This window comes from Erinaceus europaeus, chromosome 20 (assembly GCF_950295315.1).
Source record: "Erinaceus europaeus chromosome 20, mEriEur2.1, whole genome shotgun sequence".
NCBI lineage: Eukaryota > Metazoa > Chordata > Mammalia > Eulipotyphla > Erinaceidae > Erinaceus > Erinaceus europaeus.
This window is the reverse complement of record NC_080181.1, coordinates 3649331-3673148: the sequence shown is the minus strand read 5'-3', so window position 1 is coordinate 3673148 and position 23818 is coordinate 3649331. Positions and strand designations below refer to the sequence as shown.

Sequence of the window (23818 nt, the reverse complement as noted above, 5' to 3'; positions counted from 1 at the left end):
CTCAAGTGTAACAGATGTGGGCAGTTGTTGAGTGAAAGGAAAAAATGTAAGAGTAAGGCTTTGAAAAGCTTTGAATAATGAGCTAAATTTCTCTATTTTAAAATAAGTTCTCTATTTAACATGCTATACACATACACACAAGCATTTATATTTTGAACAACAGTAGTAGTCTCATTAGAAACGTACAACTTCTTAGTAACGCAAAAACAAGTAGCTGAGAGACGGTGCCAGGGTCCCCATCAATGGACTCTCAACTCTAAATAGAAGGCTGGTCACTTTGTAAACTCAGCCATGAAGCCTAAATACTTATTTAGTGTGTGGTTAACAGCAATAACACAATTTGGGACAAGAGCAGCTTATAGGGCAGGGCACATCCATTTACATACCTCGTACTCCATTCATATTCCCTAATTTCATAATAAAAATGTGTAACTATACACCCACTGCAGATTTTTATTTAAAAACATTATCATCTCTGTCTACAGTGGTATACATTATGAAATCACCAGTTTTTCTCTACCATCTGATTGTTAGCCTTGATTGTGATGGAAATTATGAAGTCTTAGCAAGGAAAGATAAATGAAAAAAAAAAGATCTGTGTAGAAGATCACAGTCAGGGAGTCGGGCTGTAGCGCAGCAGGTTAAGCGCAGGTGGCACTAAGCTCAAGGACCGGCGTCAGGACCCCGGTTCGAGCCCCCGGCTCCCCACCTGCAGGCAGGTCCCTTCACAGGCGGTGAAGCAGGTCTACAGGTGTCTGTCTTTCTCTCCCCCTCTCTGTCTTCCCCTCCTCTCTCCATTTCTCTCTGTCCTATCCAACAACAACAACATCAATAATAATTACAACAATAAAACAACAAGGGCAACAAAAGAGAATAAATTAAAAAAAAAGATCACAGTCAAGTCTGAGACTCAGATTACTCTTAGGAAGAAACATCTCAGTGCTTAGGTACAGCATTAGGTGAGCTCATCACTAGATGCAATGTCTTTGAAGAGCCACATGATCGCCAGGTGAGAAAACATTTTTAAGGAAACTTGATTTATTAAATGTGATGTTTTAAAGCAAGTGGTAATGGACTAAGAACGTTAGAACATTAGTCTAAGAACACTAGTCTAGCATGGAAGAAAGCTTTATTTCAATTTATTGGTGTTCAAATGATCAATAAATATGATATCATCTTGAGATCAATGTTTAGGTATGATGACTACAACTTCTGAGAAATTTCTGTGATTAGCTTTTCTCCTAAATTACAGATGGAATGAAATAAGGAAAATGAATTTGATAAAGTTTCCTGAGTAAATGCAGAAGAGGGGAGTCGGGTGGTAGCAAAGCAGGTTAAGCGCACATGGTGCAAAGTACAAGGACTGGCGTAAGGATCCCAGTTCGAGCCCCAGATCCCCACCTGCAACAGAGTCGCTTCACAGGCGGTGAAGCAGGTCTGCAAGTGTCTGTCTTCCTTTATTGCTCTCTGTCCTTCCCTCTTCTCTCCATTTCTCTCTGTCCTATCCAACAATGACATCAATAATGACTACAACAATAAAAATAAATAAGTACAGAAGAGCATCATCACAGCCTGTACATGTGAATGAATGAAATTTGATAAATGGTTTCTGTAATCCTGCCTATCCCTCTGCTTTGTTTACTGAAGTAAGGTTATTTCTTGTATATTAGTATTATAGCTTCACAGTTAATTCTGAAGAGTTCTATTTAAAATAAATCAGTAAATATACTGAGATTTCAAGAGAATCTGTTTTTTTAAATGAGATTTCCCATTTTACTAAAAAATGAAGAACATGTGTTAGAACAATTGTAAAAAAAAAGTACAAAATTAAATTATATATCTTGTCTTCAATTATTTAAAAATATTATGTGCACATATACTTGTATTTCAGGAGACTACAAATATACTTGTATATTTTAAAGTAGAATTTTCCATCTTTGCCAGTTACTTCATAGCTCTGTGGAAAGGGTATGTATGTTTGTTGTTCTGAAAATATATTTCTTAGTAGGAGAGAAAATTTTTGTAACAAATCTTAAAAAGAGCTAATTCAACTGTCTCCTAATAAAAGTTTGTCTTAATAGAAATTATACACATTTCCTAAACTTATCAGTGACATCAAATCTATATTCCTCCCAAATTTGATGTCATCACACATATATAAACACTTTATATTTTCCTCAAAGCACAATGGTGCTGTTTATTTATCAACAGACATTCTTTTTGCTCCCCTTCTTCAGTTTACTGCCCTCTCCTAATGTGATACAGGTGTAAATAAAAATATCAGTCAATTATGTCATCGATCATATTCCAGCCAAGGCTGTAGACATTAATTGTAAGAAATAAAAGTGATGGTGCAGAGAAAAATTTGACACAATATGTTCTAACTATCAGAACAAGGCAAATAGAAGAATCCATCCCTTCTCTTCTCATAAATACACACTGAATAGATACTTCACCCTAGGTCAGGAACCTCACTATCTTTGAAAATATCGACCTGACTTGTGCATTGTATGTACACTTTGTATGTGTTTAGTGGAATGCCTAGCTTCTGCCACTAGCAGGTCCACCAGTTGTAACAATAACAGGAACTCCAAACACTACCCACTCACTGTACCTTGATTGGCAAAAGTATACCTGCTGAGAGTTACTGGTCTACAGCACTCTGAACTCTATGTTATTTCACTTCTGCACAGAGAAATACAATTAAGTCCCTGGCCTTACAAGTTTCCATCTGTTTCTTATACAATGCATAGGACAGTGTCCACAACAAAGTGAGTCAGCCCCAAATGTAAACAGCACAGAGAGCAAGACAGCCTAATAGCTACAACCATCTATTTGTCATTACAGAGTCAAATATTAATTATCTGGGTGATTTTTGTCCTCAGAGAGATACTTAGCAATTAACATTTTTAAAAAACAAACACAGAGAAACCATAACCTGAGGATCATGTTCACACAGGAGGGTAAAAGGTCAAAAAGACAGAATGTAGTGTGGAACTTGATGCCAAAGAGAAATCATTGCTTCAAACATTTTTCTACTCTTCACAGCTATTAGAGTACTGAGTGTTAAATGAGGTGATATGTTCTGTTCATATTTAAACTGCTGTGATTTGGATGTTCTGTGATTTGCTTTTGGAAATGTATCAAGTGAAATGTATAATATTATATCAAGTAAAATGTATAATATATTACTCACAGATTTATCCACTGTCACCTTATACCATTTGCCTTGAATACCTACCCTGTTTTTCTTCAACACTATTCATGCTCTAAATATATTCAATAGCACAAGTCCCACCTCCTCTTTAATATTATGCTTTATGCAACTGCTTTTACATTTCTCTTCTTTTTATGAAATAGCACAGAACTTAGTTAGTGACACGCAGTTTGGCATTAAATAATAGTATTGCTTATGATCAAAATAGTTATTTGTTCTATGAGGAGATTATACAATCTACATTTCTTGAACATGTGTAATATGGCAGACCCAGTGCTAGATATACGGGCTATAAAATATGCTACAAGGTCTGGGTGGTTATGCACCCTGTTAAGCGCACACACTACCAAGCGCAAGGACCAAGCTGGAGCTCCTGCTACTCATCTACTGGGGAAAAGTTTCACTGAAGCAGGGCTTCAGTTGTCTAACTTCCTCTCTCCCTATCTATCTCCCCCTCCTCTCTCAATCTCTCTCTATCCTATTCAATAAAATGGAAACACTGGTCAACAGGAGTAGTGGATTTACACTGCCAGCAGAATGCCCCAGCAATAACCCTGGAGGCACAAACTATATATATTCTGTCCCTATCCACAAAAAATTCAAAGCTAGCTACAATAAAATCAAATATAAATAAAAGCTATGTCTGTTTCTTTAAAGTCTGAAATGCAGGTATGTATAAGGATAGAACTAACAACAAAAAAGAGATAATAATCTGATTTGTTGGGGACAGTGAGAACTCTGATCTATGTCTTAAAGGATGAAGTGGAGTTCACTAGGTTGACAAGGGTGATTAAAGACTTTATAGTCAGAAAGGATAGGATGTACAGAGGCAAAGAAGTGTGAAACAGCATGACACCTTCAAGGACCTGAAGTTAATTTGTTTTGGTTCAAGAATAAACTGCAAGGAGGAAAGGGCTCATAAATTGAAGGTGGAAAGGCAGGCAATGAATATATCATATAATATTTGTATTCCATACTTGTTCTCCAATTAACTGTTGAGGTCACTTGAGTTTTCAGTGAGCATATTCTAGAATTTGCAAGATCATACAGATCTCAGATACCTACACCTTTGATCCACAGTTTTACCTGAACTTGTCCGACAGTAAATACTGATTCTTACAATGAATATCATAGTCATTACAGACAGTCCAACTCCCCCTCCCATGCCACTGCCTAGTGGATACAATTTATCTTCATGGCAGGTGCGTGGACACCAGTTGTACCACCAACTTCATACGCAAGTTCCCAACACCCACTCAATCCTTTCCCTTGACCCATCCCAGCCTGGTCCCATGCCCTGCTACAACAGACCAAGCCTAACCAAGTTTCACCCTGTGTTTAAATTCCACTTATAAGTGAGAACATATATTATCCATCCTCCTTCTGGCTGATCTCACTTGCCTTGATTACATAAACTCTCATCCAAGATGAAGCAAAGAATTGGTAAGATTGTTTGTGGTTGTTATTGTTATTGTTGTTATAGCTGTTTTTTTTGTTGGAAAGGATAGAGAGAAATGGAGAGAGATGGGGAAGACAGATAGGGAGAGAGGAAAATAGACACCTGCAGTTCTGCTTCACCGCTTGTGAAGCAACCCCCCTGCAGGTGGAGAGCTGGGGGCTCGAACCGGGATCCTTGCACCAGTCCTTGCACTTTGCAACATGTGTGTGCTTAACCTGTTGTGCCTCCACCCAGTCCTCTTTATTTTATATTTTATAGCAAAGAAAGATAAAACATTAGGTCACCGGTACCACCATAAGCCAGAGCTGAGCAGTGCTCTGGTAAAAAAAAAAAAAAAAAAAAACATTAGGTCACCTGATGATGCTCTAGAACAACAACAATGTAACTGTAATTATTCATCAGAAAAACTACAGACTGGATTTAAGTCAATTTTGCCTCCAAAATAAGATATTTCAAATGTATAACACTGAGGACATAAAGACTATACAGTTTTTATTTAAATCCTATGTGTTGTGTATAATCTGTAGTGATCATCACCATAATTATTTGTTTGCAGTATTGCTATTAAATATTTTAAGTCAAAATACTAACAAAGGTAATAGTTATTCTAAATAGATATCAGTAACGATGCATCTGTAATTTCTCGTTTCCTTTAACAATAAATCTCAAGGTATTTATGTTAAATTTTAATCATGTATTAAACCTTGGATTCTGTAAAAGAAGTAAAAGTAACAGCATACCCTGAATACCTTCTCCTTTATATCTGAATTTACACCTGAGGATGCCACATAAGGTCAAATAAACTCAACGCCATCAAGTACTTTCATGAAATGCAATATGCTATCATAACTAATCCTATCTTTTGAGTGGCAATGGAAAACAGATTGTACATGGGAATTTAAGAACCACAGCACTACTTAATTATAGCAGGTAACATGTAAAATATGTGTTTGGGCTATGTTTGAAACAGAAGAATAATAAAGTAAGCAATCCTTTGTGATGATGAAAATTTATAGGTGATTCAAAGAGACAAGGCAATACAATGAATGACAATTTTCATTCCCTAGAAAATAAAGAGCCATTTCTCACATTGCTGTTTTATCAGCATTCTCCTTTAATCTTCTATGTATCCTATTAAAAACTTTGTTCAGGTTCAAGAAAGACTCATTTTCCAAATTTCAAAGCAAAGTAGATACTGCATTTTCTATGGGCAATATCAAAAAAGCTTTTGTCCATATCACATCACATTGAGCAGACATAAAAGTCCAATTTCTTTTTTTTATTTTTTACTATGTTTATTAGATAGAGACAGCCAGAAATCAAGAGGAAGGGGGAGACAGAAATACTTGCAGCACTGCTTCAAAGCTCCCAAAGCTTTCCCCCTGCACGTAGGGACTGGGGGACTTGAACTTGGGTCCTTGAGCATCATAATATGCACTCAGGTGTGTCACCACCCTGGCCCAAAAGTTCAATTTCTTTACAATGTATTGATAAGATTAAAGTGCTGAAGTAACTTCTCCTCCAGTAAAAATCTGTATAGTATCATGTAATATAAATGTCTGAAAATTTAGGCATACTGAGATCACTACCTGGACTTCTGATGTATAACTTCACACTGCATTCAGAATTCTTTAATTAAGGGTGAAGGGAGGAAAATTTTCTATTCATATATTTGGAACAATTAAGTACTTTGCCCTACAGATGAAAAACTACTTATGTGGAATAATCTAATTCAAATCATAAAACCGAAATACAAAATAGCATCTTTTCTTTCTCTTATTTTTATAAAGATAGAGAGAAATTGGGGGAGAACAGGGAGTTAAGAGAGGAAAACAGAGAAAGTGAAACACCTACAACACTGCTTCACCAAGCATCAACTGTGGACTGGAACTTAGGTCTCTGAGCATGGCAGTTTTTGGCCTATGTGGTGTGCCACTGTCCATCTACCCCCTTATATCTTTGATTTTTTCAAATGGCACCTTAAATGACTTTATATTTTAATATTTTATTTTAGCAAAAGAGGAGGTACAGAAAGAAATCAGGGTACAGATCAGCTCAGGTTTACAGTAGTGCTGAGGATTAAATCTGGCCTTGAAGCTTCAGGCATGAGGGAGGACTTTGGCATAAACAGTTGTTATATCCCCAGCCCTGTATCTGAAATAACTTTAACAGTTATTATAATGAATGCCAAGTATTCCGATTTTTGCTGAAACACAATTCTTTTCTCCCCCAATGGATTTTTATTTAATCGTTTTACTGAAAGATTAATGATTTATAGTACAGCTGTTGGCACATGAGTAAAATTTCTCACCATGATAGGCGTCTGTAAAAATTCACATTCCCAGTTTAGGTCTTTTATACACCTTCATATTCCAGGACCCCAAAGTCCCCCGACCCTAAGCCACACCAGCAGTCACTTCACCTTCTCTTCTTCCCGAGTCCTTTGTTCTGGTGCAATACATCAAACTCAACAAGTTTCACTTTCTATCTCCTCTTTCTGTTCTTATTTCTTAAATTCCACCTACCATTGAGATAATCACATATCCATGCTTCTCTGAGACTCAGTACTTAATAAATATACCTGCTTCACAGTAGGGAAATAAAGAAATTGAAAAAGCAACTACACAAGACAACATTAATTTTAACTTGATAAATAATACAAAAAAAAAAAAAAAGGAAAGCACCTAGCGAAACTGAAGGCTAGTTATGAGCTACTGAAGTTGAGTCAGGTACTCTGAGGGGGAGTGAAGGAGGGCTGAGTAGTGTCGGGGACCCTGTGTATGAGGGTGGAGGAGAACAGCAGTTGATGGCGGGTGTGGTAATCAGACACAACAACTTATATTCATGTCAAAACAACTGTACATAATTCTCTCTCCTAATAAAATGACTTAAAACTATATTGATACTGTCATAACCCACTCTGGTTCCTAAAATAAAGTATTTATGTTCCATTTGTTTTGTTTTGTTTTTGGACAGAGACAGAGCAGACAGAGAGAAGGAGAGTAAAAGACACTAAACCAAAACACAACCCAATGTGGGGGGGCAGGCTGGAACCAGGACTGCAAAGTAGTGCACTAGCCAAGTGGGCTATTTTGCTTACCCCAACGTTACACTTTTTGCTTATATAGCATTTTATGGTCATTCCCTAAACTGTGGTCAGTATGCATTAACTGGAAATAAGGTAACGAAGCTATCAAATATTTGTTAAAAGACAGGATAAGAAGAAATAGTCCTTTGCTGGGAGTCGGGCAGCAGCACAGAGGGTTAAGCGCAGGTGGTACAAAGCACAAGGACTGGAGTAAGGATCCTGGTTCGAGCCCCCGGCTCCCCACCTTGAGGAGAATTACTTCACAGGCGGTGAAGCAGATCTCCAGGTGTCTATCTTTCTCTTCCTCTCTATCTTCCCCTCCTCTCTCCATTTCTCTCTGTCCTATCCAACAACAACATCAAGAACAACAATAACTACAACAATAAAACAAGGGCAACAAAAGGAAAAATAAATATTTTTAAAAAGTAAAAAAAAATAGTCCTTTGCTAATAGCAGAAGGAACATTATCAGAATTTTTTGTTTGTTTATATACTTCCATAGCTTTGGACTAGTCTCAAAAAGAAATTCTAATCTTGCTACTTTAAAATTTTAGTTTTTATCACTATTTATTCCAAAAGTTAGGTACTTAATACACTTTTATTAAAACCAAACTAAAATTAAACTAATAAGGGCTGAGTGAAAAGCATTAATATACACAAGGATCTGAGTTCAGGACCCAAGTTCCCACCTGCAGGCGGCGAAGCTTCACAAGTATGGGAACAGGATTTCATGTGTGTCTTTTTCTCTCTTGCTTTCCATTTGTTTTTCTCCATCAAAAAAAAAAAAAGTGGGGGGAGGGGGTCATGCTGCAGGCACTGAGCCCCAGCAATAACCCTGGTAGCCAAAAAAAAATGTTAGTACAGTTTATATAATAATTAGTTGTTATATACATTCTGGTTCAATAATTTTTCTCATATTCCCATCTACATAATAAAAATTCCTGTCTATTGACGTTCAAAATTGTGCAGTTTTCCAGCCTATGTATCAGAAAAGCACACACACCATGTTTATATATGAGGAATTCATATACTAATTTTAAATTATTTTATAATGTATTGCTAACAGAAACAAAATAGGGTTTCAAGGATGTTACTGGAAAAAATTAAAACATCTTTGCAGTTGACTGATGTATTACTAGAGATGTAGAAACAATGAATAATTCATGAACATGAGAAATCTATAATCAATTGCAACTTTGGAAAACAGCCTGTTTTGTGTTTCACCTGGTTTCCTTTCTTTCTTTTTCTTTCTTTTTCTTTTTTCTTTTTTGTCATTTGGGCACTCCAGGACAACTTTTTCAGAGAGAAAAAGAACAACAGAGACAAGAGAGAGGGAAGAAATCAAAACACCAAGGTTTCCTCCAGTGTTATAGGGCAGATGTTTATCTGTTTATCGAGGGCTGTTTATCTTTAACATATACAGAAAGGTTTGGTTTCATTTTTATATGTAAATTATTTAACACAGCAAAGTACAATGTGTTATGATACATAAGATTTATGTGGTTGTGATTGTTTCCATCCACAGAAGCACAATGGCACTGTTGATAGATGTTCTAATTTAAGAACATTATGCTTTGAAGCATGTGCCTCTTTCTTCTTTGTTTCTCTCAGTTTTTGTTTCTTTTTGTTTGTTTTACATTTTATGGGAAGTTTCATGGTTTATAATACAGCTGTTATGTTAGCACATAGGTACCATTCCTCATCTCTCTGTGATAGATGTCTATAAAACATCCTTGTTCTCAACTTAAGTCCCTTTCCACCATCAAGCATCAACCTGCTCCTCCCAACCCAGCCCTCCCCCCTCCTTCACCAGAATCCTTTGTTTTGGTGCAATACAACACACCTAATTCAAGTTGTACTTTAATATTTCCTTTTCTGTCCTTGTTTCTTAAATTCTGCCTTTAAGTGAGATAATCTGATAGTCAATTTTCTTTCTTTCTTTCTTTCTTTTTTTTTTTTTTTTTACTTATCTCACTTAATATGAGTCCTTCAAGCTCCATGCAGAATGAGGCAAAGAAAAATTTTGAATCCACTGAGTCTTTGCTATCATATAGTGAACACTCAAAAAGTACTTGCTGGAGTGAACTGAACAAGTAGAAACACTTGAAAAATGACTTAAAATAAAAAAGAGAATACTACCTTCCAAAGTTTGGACTAAACTTATGAAAAAAACATTTAACTTCAAAGACATCTAGTTTTAATTTAAGAATACTAAATCAGTATGCAATAATTATTTATATGAAAATTCACTTCTAGGGTAGAACAACACTTGGGTGAAGAAGACAAATCCCTAAACATGGAGAAGCTAGAAAAGAAAGAAATGCACACTATCAGCTGCACTGACAAAATAACACTAGCAAAATGTAACAGAAGCTTTCTATCTAAGTATGATTTTTTTTATTAATAAAGCACATAGAACAAGAAGTAAGTATTTTGTGTCATCCAAAATCTCATTATTCAAAACAATTTTAGCTTCACTTTAAGTATGAGTCAATTGATTACACTCAATGAGAACATTTGTTCCCATAATTTATTGAACTTGAAAAAGCATTTTTTTAAATCACTGATTTTCACTTGTATACACAAATATTTAAATATATCTACAGTTTAAAACATGATCACACTGTCTTACAGGTGTCTCATATACACAGGAATATAAACTACCTATTTTGCTTAATTAGAAGAATACACAAAAAGATCTCATCATAAAAGTATATTTGCCTATTCTTTGGTTCTTCTATTTTCCTGCCTACATGCCTACATACATAAATATCTGGAGGTAGATTTGTCAGATAAATGCTGAAAGTGCATCCATGTGGACAACAACTTGGATTGGGTTTCTTCTTGTTCTATGTGATTTATTTGTTTGTTTATTTATTTATTTATTGCCTCCAGGATTACTGCTGAGGCTCAGTGCCTGCACCTGAATCCACTGCTACTGGAGGCTATTTCTCCCCCGTTTTGTTGCCCTTATTGTTCTAGCCTTGTTGTGGTTACTATTATTGTTGTTGATGTCATTGTTGGATAGGACAGAGAGAAATGGAGAGAGGAGGGGAGACAGGGAAGGGGGAGAGAAAGACAGACACCTGCAGACCAGCTTCATCGCTTGTGAAGCGACTCCCCTGTAGGTGGGAAGCCGGGCCCTTGAACCAGGATCCTTCTGCCGGTCCTTGCACCTAACCCACTGCGCTACCGCCCGACTCCCTTCTATGTGTTTTATTAGTAAAAAAAAAAAAAAAATACACCACTCAACATTATTACCAGAAGAAATTCTTATGAACACAAAACAAATTCTTTAAAAGATGTCAAAGCCAAAATTCATTTTGCATGTAAGTCTCTTTGAGAAAGGAAAGATAAAGTTGAATTTAAAAAGTAGGAACATAGGACCTATCATCCAGCAAAGATTAGTTAAGAGATTCTGAGTTGTGACCATCAGGTGAAGATATTGCCTGGAGCATAATCAGGGCAACTCTTGGCAGGGTCATTCTCATGCCAGTGGGGACTAAGTGTTTCTTAGGAAGCCAGTAAGCCAGCTGTGAGAGAACAGAGTCGGCCTGAAAAGAGGAACCAGTGGGGCTGGCTGGCAGCTCAGACCTCATTAGCAGAAGAGGGAGATCTGTCCCCCACACCTGAAGAAGCAGCTAATTAAATCCTTCCCTGCTGATGCCAGCAAGTCAGAGGGCTAGGCTTTTGCATCATTGCATTTCTGTAAGTATTAATATTGTCATGAGTAGGAATCTTGAAATCAATGCTCAAAACAAGACACTGATGAGGTTTACATGCTTTGCAAAGAGTAATTCCTGGAAGACAAGTAAAACCAAAGGACAAGAAATAGTTTACTAAATTGGCCATTTTCATGGTATCGAGATTCACAGTCTCTCTCTCTCTCTCTCTCTCCTCCCTCCCTCTCTGTCGTAGAACTGTTTGCTCTGGTTTATCGTGTTGCCTGGGATTAAACCTGGGATCTCAGAATCTCAAGCATGAAATTCTGTTGAGTAACTGTCCCCGACCATATAAGTTCTTTTTTTAAATATTGGACTGTCTGAAAAGTCATGACATATTTTTCCTTGCAAAAATGTGTCATGACTTCTCTGAAAACACAATAATAACCAATCAAGTTATGCATTTGTTCACAAATATTTAGGAATCTGATATATGCCAAAAGTGATGTAAGATACCAGAAACGTATATGCAAAAACTCCCAGTACCTGTTCTCTAGTAGTTAACAGTCCAGTAGAAGACTAACTTGAAAAGTAATGACCTGAGTACAATGCAACCACTACAGCAAAGACATCTGCAATACAGTATGAGAGGAGTATGACCTCACCAGTGGTGTCCAACATCCATCAATCTAACCATACACTGGCAATTTTTGAGGACCAACTGAAGGAATATATTTTTATCGTGATTTACAGATTCTGTGTAAAGCAACCTTCACTGTTTATTCCTGACCCCAATTTAAGGGCCACCTGACCTAATACTTGCCGCATTACTCTATTGCTGATTTTTAAATTTTTATTTATTTATTTATTTTCCCTTTTGTTGCCCTTGTTTTTTATTGCTGTTGTAGTTATCATTGATGTTGTTGTTGTTGGATAGGACAGAGAGAAATGGAGAGAGGAGGGGAAGACAGAGAAGGGGAGAGAAAGACAGACACCTGCAGACCTGCATCACCACTTATGAAGTGATTCCCCTGCAGGTGGGGAGCCTGGGGCTTGAACCGGGATCCTTATGCAGTTCCTTGCGCTTTGCGCTTAAGCTTCTGCACTACTACCCAACTCCAGCTATTGCTGATTTTTATCTCATTGGTATTTCCAGTGAAATTTACAGGAATATGTATTAAGGATTACATGGAGATAAAAGCATTTCTATTAAGTCATGGGTCAATTTTGGACTAGAGGATCAACTTTGAATGGGTCAACTTTCTAACAAGTGATTCCTCACTATTTTTAGCTAAGTCTATCAGTACATGTCTCAACCTTGCCAGCTTCCTATTGGTGCTTTCAAATTAGGGTAAGAATGAATCATTGCCTACTACAGTGAATGATGCCAGCTAGGGAGAACTCTATGCTGAAACTATGACAGGTACAAAGCTGAATCTAGGAAAAATATGTAGTGATGTCTTCTTTCACTCATAAGGGTCACTCTTTATTATTATAGATTTAATAATGATCAACAAGACTATATGATAAGAGGGTTACTCTTAGGAAAAGCTGATATTACCTGAAGACTTATGCTTTTTCTGTCATTCAGTTTCCATTTACTCAAAACAAAATACACTCATCAAATTACACATGGATTTATTTTTCACAAAATTCTTGTAAATTCCCCTGTATTGTCTTTATTTACTTATTAACTATAATTCGAAGTGATTTTTAAGAGGCAAGACTGAAAATATCATTTTTATAACATTCTTTTATGACTCTTCATTGCTGTCAGGAAGAAATTCCTGGTTTTCCAAGAGCACTGAGATCCAACTTGTCTCTCCTGCCTCGTCAACATTGCTACCTCACTTCTTTTCTTTAAGGTGTATTAATCTCTAGTATCTCTAAATTATATCACTTAAAGTCTTGTATTCTGTAGAGCAGCTAGGAACTTTTTAACTCTCCCCATGTACTTTTTTCTATCAGAAATATCTTTCCTGACTCTACTATAATGTCCTCTGTGCTGGCCAGACTATTTAAAGGGTATTTCATTTTTTTAAATTTTTTTATTTTTTTTTTCCCTCCAGGGTTATTGCTGGGCTTGGTGCCTGCACCATGAATCCACTGCTCCTGGAGGCCATTTTCCCCCTTTTGCTGCCCTTGTTGTTGTAGCCTCCTTGTGGTTATCATTATTGCCACTGTTGATGTTATTCGTTGTTGGATAGGACAGAGAGAAATGGAGAGAGGAGGGGAAGACAGAGAGGGGGAGAGAAAGACAGACACCTGCAGACCTGCTTCACCGCCTGTGAAGCAACTCCCCTGCAGGTGGGGAGCCGGGGGCTCGAACCAGGATTCTTATGCCGGTCCTTGCACTTTGCGCCACATGTGCTTAACCCAGTGCACCACCGACCGACCCCCTTAAAGGGTATTTCTAAGACTGTATTCTGAGTTACTTAGCGTTGCTGACTCTGTCACATATATACCTGTTATCAACATATTTCTCCTTACTTTTTCCATCAATCTGTCTTATGTTTGTTTATTTAGCTGGTTTCTTTTCTTTTTTGTTTTTTTAATTTTTATTTATAAAAAAAGGAAACACTGACAAAAACCATAGGATAAGAGGGGTACAACTCCACACAATTCCCACCACCAGAACTCTGTATCCCATTCTCTCCCCTGGTAGCTCCCCTATTCTTTATCCCTCTGGGAGTATGGACCCAAGGCCATTATGGGGTACAGAAGATGGAAAGTCTGGCTCCTGTAATTGCTTCCCCGCTGAACATGACAGGTTGACAGGTCAATCCATACTCCCAGACTTGGATGCTTTCTGAGGAGCCCAAAGGAGTACAGAACTATTTCTTCTATACCCCAATATTGGTTACTTATTTTCCTTGTAGTTCTATAGCTTAATGTCTAGCATATGCCAGGAGTATAACAAGTATTGTGAATTATTTTTAAAATTAATGAAGGCACTGAATAACTTTGTAGTAAAAAGACCCTAGATATCATCCAGTACATAATTTTACATAAGTAGAAATTAAAGAGCTAAATGTGGTTTTCCAGATGAGCTAATAAAGTTTTCCTTGAACTTTAAAGTTGCTTTATGTTTATGTAAGTGTAAAGCTTCCTAACAGTATGAAAGTATGTGCCACTCTTTCTTCGTCCATGCAGCACTTTCCCACACTCCTCTTCTCAGTTCATATATACTCCTGCATTTCAATGACAAAGATGACATTTAACTGATCTTCCTACCTCAGTCTTCTAAGGGAGATTTCAGCTGTTGTGTAGTCAGCATTGATTGCTTGCTTTCCTAGTACACCTCCCCATTGGCAGAACTGCCAATATTTATTTTAGAAGAACAATGGCTCTTGGAAGAGAAGGAAAATAAAAAATATGCGGCTGCCTAGAGCTGCATTAGCATCTGGTCACCATGATAATGCTGACAAATTTTCTGACTATGCAGCTGTTAATATCTCAAAGACTAAAAGGGTGATTTTAGTATGAAAATAAAAAATATAGAGATATTAATTAGTCATATTCCCCCTGAAATTCCAAAGATGCTAAAGTGCCTGTTCATTAGTGATTTGGTAATACAAATGCCAAGAAGGAATTATATGTACACATGATTGATTGATTGGAGAAAATGCCTATGATGGAAGTCAAAAGGAAGTGGATGAGTTCTACATGAGATGGAATAGAGCAGCCAGGTGGAAATAAAACATGTTTAAATCTAAATAAAACATGTTTAAATCATGTTGGATTTCAGAGTGTAAGAGATGGAGACATAGGTCAACTAAGCTCTCATCGTCAGATCTAAGCAACAGCTATATTCATGGCTACCACAGTATGTGTCACCTTCAAGCTCACTGGAAATTTAATGCAATATTAATTATCACCTATCACCATATATGACATTTAGTTTGTCTGCTGAAGAGTGGGGTCAGGTGGTGCTGCACCCTGTAGAGCATACACTTACCAAGTGCAAGGACCCAGGTTCAAGTCCCTGCTCCCTACCTGCAAAGGGGAAGCTTCATAAGCAATGAAGCAGGTCTGCAGGTGTGTACCATTCTCTTTCCCTATCTCCCCCTCCACTCTTACTTTCTCTGTTGTATCAAATAAAAGAAAAGAAAAACGTGGTTCACATAAACTGTATTTGTATTTCAAATTCAATGTTAAAAGCATGTTTTTCTCTGTCTACATCTTTATTATCTAATAGATAAATTTATTAAATGAATCACCCCTAATAATACTGTGGTGGTCTCAGAGAATAGAACAGGTAACCATCCAAACAAAAACTTCATATGGTAGACACCTAGCTGACAAACAAAAATAAAATTATCTGAGAACCCATGACTATATCACCTGAGAATTGGGATCCACAACACTATAGACAGAAGTGTCACAGCAGGGGCTCAGCAAACCGCAAGAACTAAACTTAGCCTATACAGATATGAACTGATCATCATGGGCAATGTGGGTGAGACAAAGAAGACCAGAAAAGACATTGATCTCTACATATTTGGCTCCTCTTCAGACTCTTCCCCTTTCCTTTCCTTTTTCTTTTTTTCTTTTTCTTTTTTTTTTTTTTTTTTGGTGGGGGGTATTGTCTGATAATTAAATTCGGCATCCTTTTTAAATGGAATTTTCTCAACATACTGTCAATTCCTTTGCTTAGTACATCTGTCCACTATATAGGGATGAATTGGGAAAGCCAAAGAAGGAAGTTCTTGAGCAAAGGCGTTTGCTAACTCACCCCTCATTCCTATAACAGTTGTATATGCACCTATCTATGTGTGTTGATATAGTGTGAAAAGTATGCACAAACTTTAATATTTTCTAATAAGACTATTTAAACATTTTAATGACCATAGTATTTCAAAAGTCATCTGCATGTATTAATTCAACAGAACATAAAGAGATAACACCATAAAATCACTCATTCTCTTTAACTGCTATAAAGAAGGTGCCAGAACAGATATGTTTGTGTTTCTTTTTTTTTTTTTTTCCCTCCAGGGTTATTGCTGGGCTCGGTGCCTGCACCATGAATCCACCGCTCCTGGAGGCCATTTTGCCCCCTTTTTGTTGCCCTAGTTATTGCAGCCTCTTGCGGTTATTATTGCCATTGTTGACATTGCTTTGTTGTTGGATAGGACAGAGAGAAATGGAGAGAGGAGGGGAAGACAGAGAGAGAGGGGGAGAGAAAGATAGACACCTGCAGACCTACTTCACCGCCTGTGAAGCGACTCCCCTGCAGGTGGGGAGCCGGGGGCTCGAACCGGGATCCTTACGCCGGTCCCTGCGATTAGCGCCACGTGCGCTTAACCCACTGCGCCACCGCCCGACCCCCATGTTTGTGTTTCTTAATTTATTTTTATTTTAGGATTCACTGGTGTTTTCAGATTATTTATCCAGGTTTTAAGAATTGGTGGTTATAAAAGTTCTTTCCGAATCTGGAAATACTATCCCCTTCCTCCATTTAGAGATAACTGACAGGGTGATTTACCACTGAAAGTCTCCTTTCTTGTGTTTTTCCCTTCACACATCCATAAAGATATGCAGAGATTTGCACATGATCACTGTGAATTTGAAAATATCCTATTAACTTATATATTTCTTACTCTTTTATGTGTACCCTTATCTTGCAATTATAGTTTCATCTATAACAGGAAACAAACTCTAACTGACATTTAACTGAAAAGTTGAAATGCTTTTACAGTGAGATTATTCTGGTTTTATATTTTATTGTAAAAATTGGTGCTAATGTTTTCATTATAGCAGGCAAATTAGAAAGCAAACATTCCCTTTACTAGAAAATTACCACTAAGTTCAAAATCCTAGGTCTAATAATTCTATTAAAAATTAGAAAATATATCTCATCCCATATGAAATAGAAATTTTTAAAATTTATTTATTATTGGATAGACACAAAGAGAAATTGAGAGGGGGAGAAAGAGCGACATCTGCAGCTCTACTTCATCCCTTGTGAAGTTTTCCCCCTGCAAGTGGGGACCCAAGGCTTGAACTTGGATCCTTGTGCACTGTAGTCTGTATCCTTGTGCTTAACTTGAACCTGGATCCTTGCGCTTAACCAGGTGTGCCACCGCCTGGCTCCCATAAAATATATATTTAATTACCATCATATTAACAATCTTACATGGTTTAATCCAAATGTAACTTTAGATATAAAAATAAGATGGTATTTGAGTCACACCACTTCAAAATATGTCACCTTGGAATACTGAATATTTTGAGTTGAAAAAAAATGGCAGAAGTAGGAAATCACTCTTACCTCCTCTAAGTCTCTCTTAATGAAAACAAATAAAGAAGTCTTCGTGGCTCTCCCCCTCCAACTTCCCCTGCAACCACAGAAAAAGAGCATCCTTATTGCACCACACACACACACACACAAATGGGGACTCCAAAGGGTCCATAAAATCATTCACCAGGACATTAAACCTGCTTTATCATGCATATTACCTAGTTTTAAGCCTAACCACCATTACACTGGCTCAGGCGCTATGGTGTCTCGTCTCTCCCCATGCCCATTTGAAAATGTTGGCCACAGTTGTAGAGAAAATAGAAAGAGAGAAAGAAAGAAAGAGAGAAAGAAAGAGAGAAAGAAAGAGAGAGAGAAAGAAAGAAAGAAAGAAAGAAAGAAAGAAAGAAAGAAAGAAAGAAAGAAAGAAAGGAAGGAAGGAAGGAAGGAAGGGAGGAAGGGAAGAAGGAAGGACATTAGTTAGTTCCAAGGAGAATTCTAAGAAAGCAGACTTGCTCATTTCACCCTCAGTATACGAACAATATGCTTTTAGTTTTTAATTCGTTTGTTTCTTACATTTAAAAATAAAAGGATTTGGGGGCTGGGGAGATATTATGCCAAAAGACTTTCACACCTAAAGTTATAAGGTCTCAGGTTCAATCATTAAGCCAGAGATGAGCAATGCTCTGATTTTTTCCATCTCTTATTAAAAATAAAATAAGTAAAAAATATTACAGAATAGTAGTTCATTGAAAATATGAAAGCATACTAGTTAAACTATTATAAGCCCCATACTTTCACTCTTCATGAAATCTAACATAAAACCCACAAGTTTGTTTCTTGGGGTTTCTGTCCACTTATGAAAATGCCCATGTACTTACTATAAAAACTGGTATAAGTGCATATTGAATACAGTGATTCCCATGTTTTGAAATTTTAACTCATTTTGGGCATCCCCAATAGTTGTGTACCTGGCTGAGCTCACATGTTATAGTACACAAGGATCCTGGTTGAACACCCCAGTCACCACATGCAGAGGGGAAGCTTCACAAGTGATTAAACAATGCTGCAGTTCTCTCTCTCTCTCTCTCTCTCTCTCTCTTCACTTCTACCCTCCTCACCCTCTTTTCTTTCTCTCCCTCTCAAGTTCTCTTTACCTCTATCAAAAATATATAAACTAATATAAAATTTAACTCAATTTGGTACTTAAATCTAAGACCTACTTCAAGATTTCTTTGATTATGTCCTCTCACAAAATCATTTGTAATGGAAAGTTTTTCAAATAATCTAGACATTTTTCTGATTACGCTGTTTTTTCTGTAATGTTTACTGAGGAATCTAACACTTCAGGATGTGATTCAAATAGAACCATAGATACAGGCACAGGACAACTTGGCAAATAGTGCACAAGCAGCTGCTCCACTGACAAGTGAAGGCAAATGCTTCTGAAGAGACAAGGCAGCAGTAAAGTCATAAACACACTTTGGCAGAAGAGTTCAAATAGTGTACCTGGTTGTGGAGAATTGCAAAGCCACAGGGGTATGCAATCTGACTGCCTGAACAAATGGGGTGATTTATTTTAAACAAGATATTTGCCCTTGAGGACTGGATACTCTAAGCTGCTATAAATTTGACTCAGACATTAGAGATATTCATTACGAATATTCAGCAGTCAGTAGAAAGCTATATGCACATTTATTGTTGTTTTCTGAAACTGATCATTTTGCTTGTTTCAGATCACTTTTGTCATTCAGAAAGATAGCAAACAATGTAATTTTGTTCTGTAAATTATAACTTTAATTTCATCCTTTTAAAAATTTTTTTATACTTTCTCTCAGTCTTTTCCCCCCATAAATCTTCTCAAATCCTTCTGGCTTTACATACATGGCTATGTCTCTGCCACCTGACACAAATCACTTCCTCAAACCAGTGATGTCCACGTATTTATCATTCTCCTTCTTTTGCTAAGAGAACATTTACTGAAGGGTTCATTAAACAACTCCAATGTTCATCTAGGATAACTTTAAAGATGTGTATCTGCTATTTAATAATTCAGGAATTATTTTACAGGGTGAAATGCTGTTGCTATCCTTGGCTGTCCCTTGGTATCACTGCCATCAAACCTTCATTTTTATAATTTATATTTTCCTATAGTAACCTTTTTCTATCAACAGTGCAATCAATTCTCAGCACTTCTACTATCAACTCTATGTTCTTGACTTGCCAACATACATTTCCAAGCTTTATCTCTATTCTAAAATCTAACCATATTCATCTCTATCTTAATTTCCCACATAATCTAAGTATGCCTTATCTACAAGTATCTACAAGCATCTGCTGATCCCAACCTAATCAACGCAATGAGTACCACCTCAGCATGGTACTTCAGTACAAACTTCAGACTGTGTCCAGAGACGAGACATCATGCGTGGAATGTCAACCCTTCAGCCTCATTACTCGGGTGAGACCTTTCCTTTCATAGAATTCTCTAATTCCATTTCAGGTAGTTCACTTCCTAACAAAGTCCCAAAACCTAAATATAGACCAGGTCCCATGAGATAGAGCATATGTTCACAATATCCATAAATTAGGGCAAAATATATACCTGAAAGCAAAAGTGCACAATAGTCTGCAGTGAGTCAATATATGCAGCAAGCAAGTAGAAAGACTAAAAAGACACCATAAAGTTCATAAAGAAATAGTGTCTACTTAGATAGTGTCTTAGATACCCTCCTCACCCACTTCCCTTACTCACTCCAAAGCTGACCTTATCAAAGTAAGGACTGCAAAAGCAGAATAAGGGCAAGAGACTGGCATACTTTAATGATGACTCTTTAGTCACTATCAGGCCACCCCATCAGCTGGGCCCTAGTCGGGAAGTCCTGAGATTCACAACCAGACATGATGGGCCTAGACCTCAAATGAATCCCTCTCTCCATTATTATCAGTCATCTCTATCAGGAACAACACAATAGACCCCTTTGTGGACTCCCATAGGACCTTGCCCTCAACATGGATCAAAAATGGCAGAGAATCTTCTATCCTCCAAAGGGATGCTTCTATAGACAATTGCATATTATTATTTATTAAAATATTTTATTTATTTATCAAAGAGATAAAGAGAGAAAGTGCAAGGGGGGAGGAGGATAGATGAACCAGAACATTAATTAACTCTGGTTTATGGTAGTGCTGAGAATTGAACCTGGGTCCTGAGGAGCTCAGCCATAGAAGTCTTTTGTGGGGCTGGGTGGTGGCGCACCTGGTTGAGCACACATGTTGCAATACTCAAGGACCCAGGTTCCAGCCCCTGGTCCCCACCTGCAGTAGGAAAGGTTTGCAAGTGGTAAAGCAGGGATACAGGTGTCTTTCTGTCTCGTTCCCTCTCTGTCTTTTTCCTTCCTCTCAAGTTCTGTCTCTATCCAATAAATAAGTAAAAATAATTTTAAAAAGTCTTTTGCATGGCCATTATACTGTCTCTACAGCCCTATTCTTATTGCAAGTCTATACCATAAATACTATTTCCATTCTACACACAGACACATTCTAAAAAAGATTAACTGAGTTATACGACTAGTAGTTAGTAAGCAACTATTAAAATTTTAATGCAATGAGCCTACTATAACCATCACTATATATTTAAATATTTTAATGGCTTCCATTAATGAGGGCCCAAAATACTCTCATTATTTATCACTGAAGATATTGGAGGGGTTCTCAAATTAAGAAGTTAGGTCATCCTTTTGTGGGTCCCCATAGGACCTTGCCCTCAACGTGGATCAGCACAGTAGAGAATGTCCCATCCTACAAAGGGAAGATGGACAACATACTCTGTGTTTCACCTGAGGAAGATGGGTCCTGAGGAAGATGGGTCCTGATATTGGGGAAGCTTGGAACATTCCTATTTATGACCATCCACAGAATGTGAGCTCAGATCTACAGGGATGCAGATCACATAGGCTCCTAAGCTGAATATGGGCCCCAGATCACATCAAATTGATGGGGTTTACAGTCAACAATATTTATACCCCTTTCCCATATTAGGGAGCTATTCTCTATTTTTGTCAGTGTTTCCTTTTTATAAATAAAAATCTTTAAAAAAAAAAAAAGAAAAAGAAGAAAGAAAGGTCAATGGCTTAGTAAAGAAGAAACCTGCCTAAAATTCATTCACACTAAAGGTGTTACAGTTGTCTTGGTCAGCATCCTATTATTATGTCAGATGTATGTTAAGGAATTTTAAAAAATAGCATTGTTTTCTACATTTTTAAATGTGAAGTAAACAAACTAGATTTCCTTTACTGATGAAATGAAGAAGGAGAAAGAGGAGGAGGAGGAGGAGAAGGAGGAGAAGCAGAAGGAGGAGGAGGAGGAGGAGAAGGAGAAGGAGGAGGAGGAAGAGGAGGAGGGGGAGGGGGAGGGGGAGGAGAAGGAGAAGAAGTTAGGTCACACACTTAAGAATGTGAATACCAGGTGCTATCAGTGGTAGCACAGTGGGTTAAGCACACATGGCATGAAGCGCAAGGACCAGCATAAGGATCCGGTTCAAGCCCCCAGCTCCCCACCTGCAGGGAGGTCACTTCACAAGTGGTGAAGCAGGCCTGCAGGTGTCTATCTTCCTCTCCCCCTCTGTCTTCCCCATCTCTCTTGATTTCTCTCTGTCCTATCCAACAACGACAACAATAATAACTACAACAATAAAACAACAAGGGCAACAAAAGGGAACTTATTTCGGGGAGTCGGGCTGTACCACAGCGGGTTAAGCGCAGGTGGCGCAAAGCACAAGGACCGGCATAAGGATCCCGGTTCGGACTCCGGCTCCCCACCTGCAGGGGAGTTGCTTCACAAGCGGTGAGACAGGTCTGCAGGTGTCTGTCTTTCTCTCCTCCTCTCTGTCTTCCCCTCCTCTCTCCATTTCTCTCTGTCCTATCCAACAACATCAATGGCAACAATAACAATAAACGACAACAACAAGGGTAAGAAGGGCAACAAAATGGGAAAAAATGGCCTCCAGGAGCGGTGGATTCATGGTGTAGGCACTGAGCCCAAGTGATAACCCTGGAGGCAAAAAAAAAAAATGTGAATACCAAAGTTAAACTATGTTGATTCAAATCTAGGTTTGAAATCCCTAAGTAGTATAATAGTGGGTAAGTAACTCAATACTACTGAGTCCCAATTTTCTCATTGGTGTCTGATAAATAAAAATGACATACCAACAACAAAGGGTGATCGATCATTCTTAAGCAAAATTTTTGTGTGTAAAAAAATCTCAAATATCACCTACCGCTATCATCATTAATCATATCTTCATACAGTTCTTAGTGTTATGCCCAGAGGTTCCAGTCCGGATCTCATGCAAAGAAGACCAGAATCACATGCAATAGCAAGAGCCTTTATTAGCAAGCTTAAGCGTGGGCCACCGACACCCTTCTACGCAAGGGGAGAGTCTGCGACCCCAATCATTTTTCATCCCACCTTTTTATAGTTATCCCATGGTGGATACAGGTGGAAAAATTAAGTGGAACAAGTAACAGTTGGTTTCGGGTTAATGGCTGTTCTCAATATTCGGGGATTTTCTCTAACTCCCACACTTAGTTCTCAGAGTGACACATATAGTATTTCGCCTAATATTTTCTGGAAGACAGTTTCTTGGGATTTGTCTGTATAGAGCTATGTAAGTTATGTTTATTTCTTTCCATATATCAGACCTGTGATAACATCTGCTTATTCAAGTCCTCTGTCAAAATACAACTACAGGGTACTAATCATTAAAATATGTATTGGTTGGTAATAAAAGCATATGCAGACTAAAACTGAATGACTAAATTATGTCTTGGTGCATAAAACACTTCCCAATCCTCTGTCCCAATAGATAGTCTGCTATTCCTGAAAGACTAATGTAAATCCTGGTTTTTATATGCTAACCAATTGCATTTGTCTCCTTTCATGAGATCAGCTTGTCTGGTTTTATTCTGTAATGCTAATGGCTACTTAAATGCTTTGGGTTTAGTTTAATCTACTGAATCCCTCAATACAATCTGGATCTGGATCAAGGCCTCATTTCCAAACTGTTCATCTACTTCAAAGTAGAATTTATTTGTTACTACTTATCAGATCAAAGACATTCCCACAAGAAAATGTAATGAACAAATTGTAGATTT

General features: G+C 37.6%; 1 protein-coding gene across 3 annotated transcripts in view; it reads right to left on the bottom strand.

Annotated features, from left to right (window-relative positions):
* Window positions 1-23818, bottom strand: part of CNTN5 (contactin 5) — a 906057-nt gene that overhangs the window by 844890 nt on the left and 37349 nt on the right. For 2 of the 3 annotated variants that reach the window (XM_060179715.1, XM_060179713.1), the window contains exon 2: window positions 17697-17763. The gene's annotated coding sequence lies outside the window, so the exon portion shown is untranslated. Of the gene's footprint in view, window positions 1-17696; window positions 17766-23818 lie in introns of those variants that run through there. The other variant, XM_060179714.1, reaches the window with a different exon arrangement.